The following is a 10,145-nucleotide window of genomic DNA, read 5'->3' on the forward strand; positions in this document are numbered from 1 at the left end:
GGCTGTGAAACTTGAGGGGCCCAGAACTGGAAGTTGCTGATGTACACAGAGTGCTGCGGCCATGTTTCCCCACCACAGTTATTTGGGGAGTTGTTGACAGACAGGCCATCTGGGACATAGTGGAAGGAGGAGGACTGGAGCCAGGAGGAGGACCTGAGCCAGGAGGAGGCCCTGAAGAAACAGTGGAGGTGATGGCATGAGCCCCAAGAGAGGAAGGAGGGGGCCAGGCTCTGGCCCTGAGATCCAGGGCCTGAAGGTAACAAGGGGAGAGATTGTCCTCATCTGAAGTGACAGGACTGGGCAATGGGGACCCAGGAGAGACTGTGGGTGAGGAGGGGCCCAGATTGAGGAATCACAACCCACCTAGGCCAGGATCTACACTGGTAGTGAATTCATCTGGAGTTGAAGGCCACATCCTGGCACCATGCTACTATACGGCAGGGGCTCAAGCTTCTGCCATCTGGTTCTCAAGACTTCTGAGGTCAAAGGGCAAGTTGTAAAGTAAAAACCAAGGCAGCCTGTGGAGGACACATACTGGATTGCCAGAGCACTCAGCCCTAGAGCCTGGGACCTTTGCTGCCCCCTGCCCTCTGTCTTTTCGAGCCTCCTAGCCCCTCCCTGGGTTTCCTTTGTCTACCTGTCCTCCATATTCATCCAAGTTAACTCCTCCATGCCCCTACATCTTTATGTGTGTGTGTGTGTGTGTGTGTGTGTGTGTGTGTGTGTGTGTGTGTGTGCCCTTTCCCCCTTTTTGAGACAAAGTCTCGCTGTATAGCCCAGATTGGTCTCAAACTTGTCATGATCCTCCTGCCTCAGGTACACAAGTGCTGGAATTAGGTACCTAAGGTGTAAGCCACCACTCCCTACCACCCCATCACTTCCCATGGCTCTGAAGTCCCTCTGGGACTCTGGGCTGCTTACCTTCTCTATGCCTCCATCTCCCACCTTCTTGCCCACCCCCACCCCTGCCCTAACTGCCGCCTGTCCAGTCCCGGCTAGGGGACAGCTGCCAGGACTCCCTGAGTGTTTCTTTTCTTGGCCTGTGACATCCCAGGTGCACCCTCAGCTGTGACCAAATAAGGTTCTAATGAGGAGCCTGTGGAGGGAACGGTGCAGGCCTGCACAGATTCAGTTCTTCTTTTTGCCCTTAGTGCCCACTTGGTGTCCTGCTGACACCTAATTTCTGAGGAGAGCACCTTGGCCCTCACATGCCTGACCAGGCCTGTCCTGAAGCTGGTGGCTTCCTGGGGGTTCCTTGATGCCCATGGGTGTGGGGCTCCAGGCTGACCTCCAGGGGCACGAGGCACAGGCCATGGGTGGGGAGGGTTGGTGGCATGGCTGCCTGTGCAGCTGTTGCTGGCTGTGCTGACAGCTGAGGCTCAATTTAGCTGCAAGTCCAGGGTCTGGCCAGATAAGGGGTGGATAGGAACAGGACCCGCCCCCATGGTGCCCCTTAAATAGCAGGGCTTGAGCTGGCATTGGGGACCGCAGACACCGAGGCAAGGTAAGAGGGTCCTGTTGCTGTGGTGACCCACAAGGGGCCCGGTGTCTCTCCACCTGTCCACTTGCCTCTCCTGACTGGGCTTCTTCTCCCTTCCACAGCCTCCAGCCTCATCCTTCTGTACCCTTCTCTGCCTGTGTCTCTCTCTGCCTCTCTCCTCTCCTCTCTCTCTTTCTCCATCTCTGTGCCTGATTTTCTCCATCTTCCCCTCTTCCTCTCTCTCTGCTTCTGTGTCTCTCCATCTCTCTCTGATTTTCTATCTCCCCTCATCTCTGCCTCTCTCCATCTCTCTGTGTCTCCCAACCCAATACTCCCTCTATCTCTGATGTTCACTTATGTGTGTCTCTCTTGACCTGATTTTCCTTCTCTCTGTATTTCTCTTTCCATGTCTGTCTTTGTCTCTCTCATCTTTGCCTCTCTCTTTCTCTCTCCATCCCTCTGCCTCTCTCTGATTCTCCCTCTCTATCTCTGCCTGATTGTTCCCTACCCTTCCTTACCATCTCCTATTTTTGGTCTCTCTTTGCTGGGGCCCAAGCCCTGTGTTCTTTCCTGAATAAAGGTGGTTCTGTCCTGGATCCCTCTTCTCTGCCTCTGTCTTCCCTCCTCTCTGCCCCAACCCATGCCCCCACCAGATCCTGGGGGAGGGGCTCAGTCCTGGCAGCTGGGTCAGAGTTGTGGAGAGCAGGGACTCAAGAGGAGAGGCAGGACAAGGTTAGCTCAGATTGGGAACAGTGGGTCATGGAATGCAGAGGCCAGGCAGCACCCACACCCGGCAGACCAGGCTCCCCTTCCCCTTGGACCAGGCTGTACCAGAGCCAGGAAATGCACCCTTGTCTTCTGTCCTGACAGCTGGGGGCTCCTGCTTCCAGCTCCTTCAGAGAAGACAGTAGCTTTCTGCTCCGCCCTAGGCAGGGCAGTGACCCTGAGGACCAGGCCTGTGCATCTGCCACTTCCAGTCTCTGTCTCTGCCTGAGCCCCAGAGTTCTTCTGGTCCCCCTGGTGTTTGTCTACCCTTTCTACCCTCTGCCTCTGCACTTTGTGTTCAGCTCTGCTGTCCCTCCACTATGTCTGCTCTCCCCACCCAGTGGGTCTGGCCCCTCCCCACTAGGAATGACATCCCAGACTCTGGGATCCTTTTCCTCCTGCACCCCCACCCATTGTCGTCTCTTATTGGTCTCCTCCCTTTCTGCCCTCCTGGGAGAAGAATGAACACACTTTGCCCCCTACTGTATACCAGGCACTTCACTCACCCTCTCTTATCTCTTTACACCCTCCCTCACCAACACCCTCTTCTCTCCTCTCTCTGTGTACTCTCTTCCAAGACAAAGAATACTTTATTGAGTACTGCTAGTATGCTTTCTCTCTCTTGTAATCCAGTTCCCACTAACCATGGTCTCTGCCAGCCTCTGCTTCCTGCTTCTCTGCCTGGGGAATATGGGCATTTATTGGGCACCAGCAGTATGCTAAGCTCTTTATAAACACTTCCATCCCTTTCCTTTCCTCCCTTCTGTCCTTTGTTTCCTACTGGCTCCCCCACACATACCCCAGGAAAAGGAAGGGGCACTAATTGAGCACTGACTGTGTACCAAGCAATCCACACCTATGCCTCTCTTGGCTCTCTGTCTCCTCCTCTGTAGGGGAAGCTACCTACAACTATTCCAGAAAGAGGGATGGGGTGCCCTTTGGGAGTACAGCTAGGGTAAAAATGGACCCACACTCATCTCCAGGAACAGATGTATAAACTAAGGCTGATGGGAAGAGAGTGCACCCCCTACATCTGGCCTGGGTCCCCTACTACCCTCTTTCCCCTGCCCTATGTGATTCCCACTCTGTGTCTCTCACACTCTGTCCCATGCCATCCTTCTCTGACATCTTCCCATCTCTGCCCACATGATATGGCCCCACAAAGCTCCTCACATACAATGAAGTACCTGATGCTCGGGCACTCCCATCATCACCCAACTCAGGCTCTGCAGCCTCCTCCCAGGCCAGCCACCTCTGTTTCCTTTTCCTCCTCTTCCTCCATTTCTTCATCCTCTCCTTTCTCCCCCTCTTCCAACTTCTTCCTCTTCTCCTTCTCCAGCTCTTTCTCTTCTTCGTCTCCATTTTCTTCTCCTCCTGTACCTCCATCTCCTTTCCTTCCTCCTTCTCTTCCTCCTCCATCTCCTCTGCTGCCTTTTCTCCTCCTATTTCCTCCTCCTCCCCTAATTCTCTTCCTCCTTCCCCCTCGTCCTCTTCTGCCTCCTGTCTTTCTCCATATTCTTCTGCTCCTCCTTTTCCTCCTCCATCTTCTCTTCCTGCATCTCCTCCATCACTTCCTTGTCTTCCTCCTTGTCATCTCTCCCCTTCTTTTTCTCATTCCCTCCCTCCATTTTCTCATATCCCTTCCTTCCTTCCTATTCCGGTTGCTTCTCCTACTCCATCTCATTCTACTCCTTTTCCTCCTCTTCCTCTTCTATGTCTTCTTCCTCTGCTTCCAGCACCTTCTCCTTCATCCACTTTTCCTCCTATTCCTTTTCCTTCTCCATCTCTTCCTCTTCTATCTTCTGATGTTTCTCACCCCTCTTTCTCTCCCTCCACCTCTCCATGGCCTCCTCTTCCCTCTCCCCCTCATCCTTCTCAATGTCATCCTGAAACTCCTCCATCTCTTCCCCCTCCTTTCCCACCTCTTCTTTCTCTGCCTCTTCCTCTTTTACCTTCTCCTGTTCCTTTTCCCTTTATCTCCTCCTTCATTCCCTGATTTCTTCTCCATTTCCTTCTACTTCTAGTCATCCTAATCTTCCATATGCTCTTCTTCCATCTCCTCCACTATCTCCTCCTCCTTCTCCATCTCATGCTATTCCCAGTCTTCCTCCTGTATCTCTTTTGATCTCTTCTTCTCCTCATCTCCTGCTTCTTCTCCATCTCCTCCCAGTCTCTATCCCCTTCCTCCTCCATCTATTCTCTTTCTGCTCCTTTAATTCCCCCTCTCATCTTTCTACAGCTACTCCTCATTTTCTTCTTTATCCTACATAATTTCTTATTCATCTCATCCTTCTCCTTCACCTCTTCATCTTCATCTGCTCCTCTTCTTCTTCTCATCCTCCAGCTCCCCCTCCAATTACATCTCTTAATCCTTTTTCCCAATTTCCCACCCATTTTCCATTTTCTCCTCTTCCTCCATCATTTCTTCCTCCTCCGTCTCCTCCCTTTCTTCCTTCTCCTCTTTTCCAACACCTCGTCCTCCTCTCATATCCATCCTCTTCCCTTCTTCCTCCTCCTCCACCTCATCTTCTAGATCAATTTCCCCTCTTCCCTCTATGTGCCCTTCATCTCTTATCCTCTTCCATTTCCTTCTCTTCCTCCATCTCTATGTCCTCCTTCTGTTTCTCTACTTCCTCTTCTTGCTCTGTTTTCTTCCTTTACTTCCTTCTCCTTTCCTCCTTCATATTCCTCTCTTCCTTCTCTGCTTCTAAGCTCCTTCATCATCTCTTCTTCTTTGCCCACTGTTATTTCCATCTATCCTTCCTTTCTCTTCTTCCATCCTATCCTCTTATTCTTCCATCTTCTTTCTTCCTCATGTTCCTACTCCTCCATTTCCTTCTCTGGCTCCTCCTCTTACTCCATATCCTTTCTTCCATCTTCCCCTTCTCTTCCATATTTTTCTTTTCCTCCTCCTCTTCCTTCCCCTTCTCATGTTCTCTTTTCCTTTCCTCCATTTCCTAATCATTTGTTTTCTCTTCCTTCCCCTTCTTTTTCTTCCATCACTTCCTCCTCCTCTTCTTTCTCCCATCCCCTCCCTTTCTCCTATCTCTTCCTCTTCCCCTTCTCCGGCTCCATCTCCTCCTGTTCTTCCTCTTCCTATTCTGTCTCTCCTCTTTCTCTTCCTTTTCTCCTGCTCCATCTCATTCTCTTTCTCCTTCTCATTTCCTATATCCTCCAGCTCCTCTTCTATCTCCCTTACCTTCCTCATTCTTCTCTATCTCATCCTTTCCCTCCTACTTACAAATTTCTTCCTTCATATTTTTCCTCCTCCTCTTTGTCCATTTTCTTTTTTACTTCCTCCTTCTCCTTCTTTTGTCTTCCTCTCTTTCCCTACCTCTATCTATTCCTCTTCCCTTTATCTTCCTCTTCTATCTCCTCCATCTTTCCTTCCTCCCGTCATTCACTATCTTCATCTACTCCTCTTCCTCTTTATCCTCCTCTTCTATCTCTTCCTCCATTTTCTCTTCTACCACCGTATCCTCCTTCATCTCCTCTTTTTGTCTTCCTCCATTTCTTCTATTTCCTTCTCTGTCTTTCTTCTCTTCCCCTGTGTTCCATTACACCTTCCTTCTACTTGTTTTGTTTCTCCTCCCCTTCTGCTTTCTCCTCTCCCTATACCATTTTATATCTCACTATACCTCCTTTCTCTCCTGCTCTTCTTCTGTCTTCTTGTAATCTTCCTCTCATTCCCTATTCTACTACTCTTTCTCATCCTAGTCACTCTCCTCCACTTCCAGATACTTCCTCTTCCCTTTTCCTCTAACTCCCATCTCCTTTCTAGCTCATTCCCCTATTCATAATCTTTCCTCTGTACAACCCCTTCCTCATCCTCTCTACTTCTATTTCTCTCTTCCACCCTGACCTCACCTGTAAGCTCCACTTCTTCCTTCCTTTCCCGTGTCTCTTGTTCTTCCTCCTACATTCATTACTTTCTTATCTTTTTACTACTAGTAGTCTCTACATATATGGATCTATTTGTAATATTTTACATATTGACATCCAGTTATGCCGGCATCATTTGTTGAAGATATTTTCTTTTTTTCCATTGTATATTTTTGGCTTCACTGTCAAAAATCAGGTGTTCATATGTGTGTGGATTAATGTCAGGGTCTTCAATTCAATTCCATCAGTTTTTGAAGGATGACCTGATGACTTTCTGGATGTCATCGTTTTCTGTTTTTATGTCTCCCTTTTCATTTCTGATTTTGTTAATTTGGGTGCTCTAACTTTGCCTTTTGGTTAATTTGGCTAGGGGTTTTGTCTATCTTGTTGAGTTTTTCAAAGAACCAACTCTTTGTTTCATTGTTTTTTTTTTGTATTGTTCTCTTGGTTTCTATTTCATTTATTTCAGCCCTCAATTTGATTATTTCCTGGTGTCTTTTTTTCCTGGGTGAGTGTGCTTCTTTTTGTTCTAGCACTTTCAGTTTTGCTGTTAATTCATTGGTATGAGATTTCTCTATCTTCTTTATGTGTGCATTCAGAGCCATGAATTTTCCTCTTAGTACTGCTTTCATAGTGTCCCATAAGTTTGGATATGTTGTACTTTCATTTTAATTGATTTCTAGGAAGTCTTTAATTTCTTTCTTTATTTCTTCCTTGACCCATTGATGTTTCAGGTGAGCATAATTCAATTTCCATGAGATTGTAGGCTTTCTATAATTTTTGTTGTTGTTGAAGTCTAACTTTAAGGCATGGTGGTCTGATAAGATACAGGTGGTTATTCCAATGTTTTTGTATCTGTTGAGATTTGTTTTGTGACCAAGCATCTGGTCAATTTTTGAGAAGGTTCCATGGGGTGCTGAGAAGAAGGTATATCCTTTTGTGTTAGGATGGAATGTTTTGTAGATATCTATTAAGTCCATTTGAGTCATAACATCTGTTAGGTCCTTTATTTCTTTGTTGAGTTTCAGTCTGGTAGATCTGTCTTTTGGTGAGAGTGGTGTGTTGAAATCTCCCACTACTAATGTGTGGGGTTTGATGTACATTTTAAGCTTTAGTAATGTTTCTTTATGAATGTGGGTGCCTTTTTATTTGGGGCATAACTGTTCAGGATTGAGACTTCATCTTGGTGTATTTTCCCTGTGATAAATATGTAATGTCCATTCTGAACCCTTTTGATTGATTTTAGTTTGAAGTCTATTTTTTTAGACATTAGGATAGCTACACCAGCTTGTTTCTTAGGTCCATTTGCTTGGAAAGCCTTTTCCCAGCCCTTTACTCTGAGGTAGTGTCTGTCTTTGAAGTTAAGGTGTGTTTCTTGTATGCAGCAGAAGGATCGACCCTGTTTTCTTATGCATTCTGTTAGTCTGTGTCTTTTTATAGGTGAGTTGAGACCATTGATATTGATGGATATTAATGACCAGTGATTGTTAGTTCCTGTTATTTTTGTTGTTGTGTTGTGTTGTCCTTCTTTGGTGTTTGTTGGTGTGTGATTATCTATTGTCTGAATTTTCATAGGTATGTTTAGCTTCTTTAGATTGGACTTTTCCTTCTAGTGCTTTCTGTAGGGGCTGGATTTGTGGACAGGTATTGTTTAAATCTGGTTTTATCATGGAATATTTTGTTTACTCTGTCTATGGTGATTGAGAGTTTTGCTGGGTATAATAGTCTGGCTTGGCATCTGTAGTCTCTTAGTGTCTGCATAACATTTGTCTAGGACCTTCTAGCTTTCATAGTCTCTATTGAGAAGTCTGGTGTCATTTTGATGGGTCTGCCTTTATATGTTACTTGGTCTTTTTCCTTTGTGGCTCTTAATATTTTTTTCTTAATTCTGTATGTTTAGTGTTTTGATTATTATGTGGTGAGGGGACTTTTTTGGAGGATCCAGCTTATTTGGTGTTCTGTAAGCTTCTTGTATCTTCCTAGGTATTTCTTTCTTTAGGTTAGGAAAGTTTTCTTCTATGATTTTGTTGAATATGTTTTCTGTGCCTTTGAGTTGATATTCTCCTTCTATCCCTATTATTCTTAAGTTTGGTCTTTTCATGTGTCCCAGATTTCTTGGATGTTTTATGTTACTACTTTTTTGTCTTTAGTGTTTTTTTTTTTGACTGATACATCTATTTTCTCTATTGTGTCATCATTGTCTAAGATTCTCTGTTCCATCTCTTGCATGTGGTTGGTTATACTTGTTTCTGTAGTTCCTGTTAGTTTGGTCAGGATTCCCATTTCCTGCATTCTCTCAGTTTGTGTTTTCTTTATTGTCTCAATTTCATTTTTCATATCTTGGATTGTTTCCTTCATCTGTTTAATTACTTTTTCTTGGCTTTCTTTGATTTCTTCCAATTTTTTGTTTGTTTTTTTTTCTTTCATTTCTTTAAGGCAATTTTTTATTTCATCTCTAAGTGAGTTTTTCCATTTCTTCTTTAATGGAGCTTTTCATTTCCTCTTTAAGGCAATTTTTTATTTCCTCTTTAAAGGAATTTTTTATTTCCTCTTTAAGGGAGTTTTTTGTTTCCTCTTTAATGGCCTCTATCATCTCCTCAAAGTCATTTTTAGGGTTGATTTTTTTCTGTTTCTTCTGCCTTGATATGTTCAGTTCTTGTAGGTGTAGAATCACTAGGTTGTGATGTTGTCATATAGGTCTTCATGTTGTTGCCTGTGTATTTGCACTGGTGTCTACTCATCTCTTCCTCTGTTGGGTGCAGGCAGTGTCTGTGTCTGAAGGTGCTTTTCTTGTTCTAATTGTTAGTCTTGGTTCACTATGATTTCTTTGCTAAATTGGTGCTGTTGGTCTCTGTTTCTTTGGAATCAGCTTAGTCAAATCAGTGTTAGTGTGTTCTGTCTTTGGGAGCAGTTGTTCCCGGTTGGTGTAGGGTGTGCTTATGGTTTCAGTGGTTGTTAGGTTTGTAGGGGTTAGTTTTTTGTTTGTTTTTTGTGTTTTGGGTTTTATTTTTTTTGCGGGGTGGAGAGTAGGGAAAAGTAGCTGTCTGGTCGCTGGGATCTAATGGGTAGGGCTTAGGAGTTAGAGACCTGATCTGCCCGTCTGGAGATGGGAGCTTACCTGTTCTCAGTTGGTGAAGTGTATACTTATGATTTTGGTGATCTGGTTCAGTGTCTGGGCAGTGCCTTCTTTTGTGTTCTCAGGTCACATTTTTGCTCATTCGTCAATTCCTCAGCTGTTCTTGTTCCCTCAGGCTGCAAACTGTAGGTTTCTGATTCCTCTCCTGGATGGATTTCAGCGGAGTAGGCCAGTCTCAGCAACACCTCCAAGTTGTTGGGTTTTGCTTGATTGGCAGCTGGGCCCTGGGTTAGCCTCAGACAGTGTGCAGATTCATTCTGGTCTCATCCCAAGGAGATGTCACCTTCCCGGCTTGCTGGGATTAAAGGCATCCCTGTTCCAAGCTCTTGATTAGGAACTTGTTTTCATTAACTCCTCAGCAGATGGTAGCTCAGTTTCTAGTTTTTATTACAATTGCATCTAGGCTCACCGCTCCTGCCACTGGGCTTGCCTGCCTCTGGGGCCCTGGCCTGCTCTGTCTGCCTGCCTCAGTGGCCCCAGGCTCTGGGTTTTATAAGAAAGCCTACTGAGCCAGCCAGTAAGATGTTCTCCTCCATGGTCTTTGAATCAGCTTCTGCTTCCTGGGTCTTGCTTTGAGTTTCTGTCGCAATTTCCTTCAATGGTGGACCATGATATGGAATTGTAAGTGTAATGTTCCTCCTAAAGTGTTTTTGGTCCTAGTGTCTCATCCCAGCAATGGAAACCCTAAGTAAGATATGGATGTTCCATATTTCACCATAAAAAACCAAAACACACACACACACACACACACACACACACACACACACACACATACACACCAAAAACCAAATGGCTAGGTGTGTGAAACCATGATAATCAGGGAGTATTTATCTGACTCTGAAATGATTGAGTTGGGAAAGATTTTTGTTTTTTCTTTATGTT

The sequence above is a fragment of the Onychomys torridus genome, chromosome 1 (genome assembly GCF_903995425.1).
Source record: "Onychomys torridus chromosome 1, mOncTor1.1, whole genome shotgun sequence".
NCBI classification, from domain to species: domain Eukaryota; kingdom Metazoa; phylum Chordata; class Mammalia; order Rodentia; family Cricetidae; genus Onychomys; species Onychomys torridus.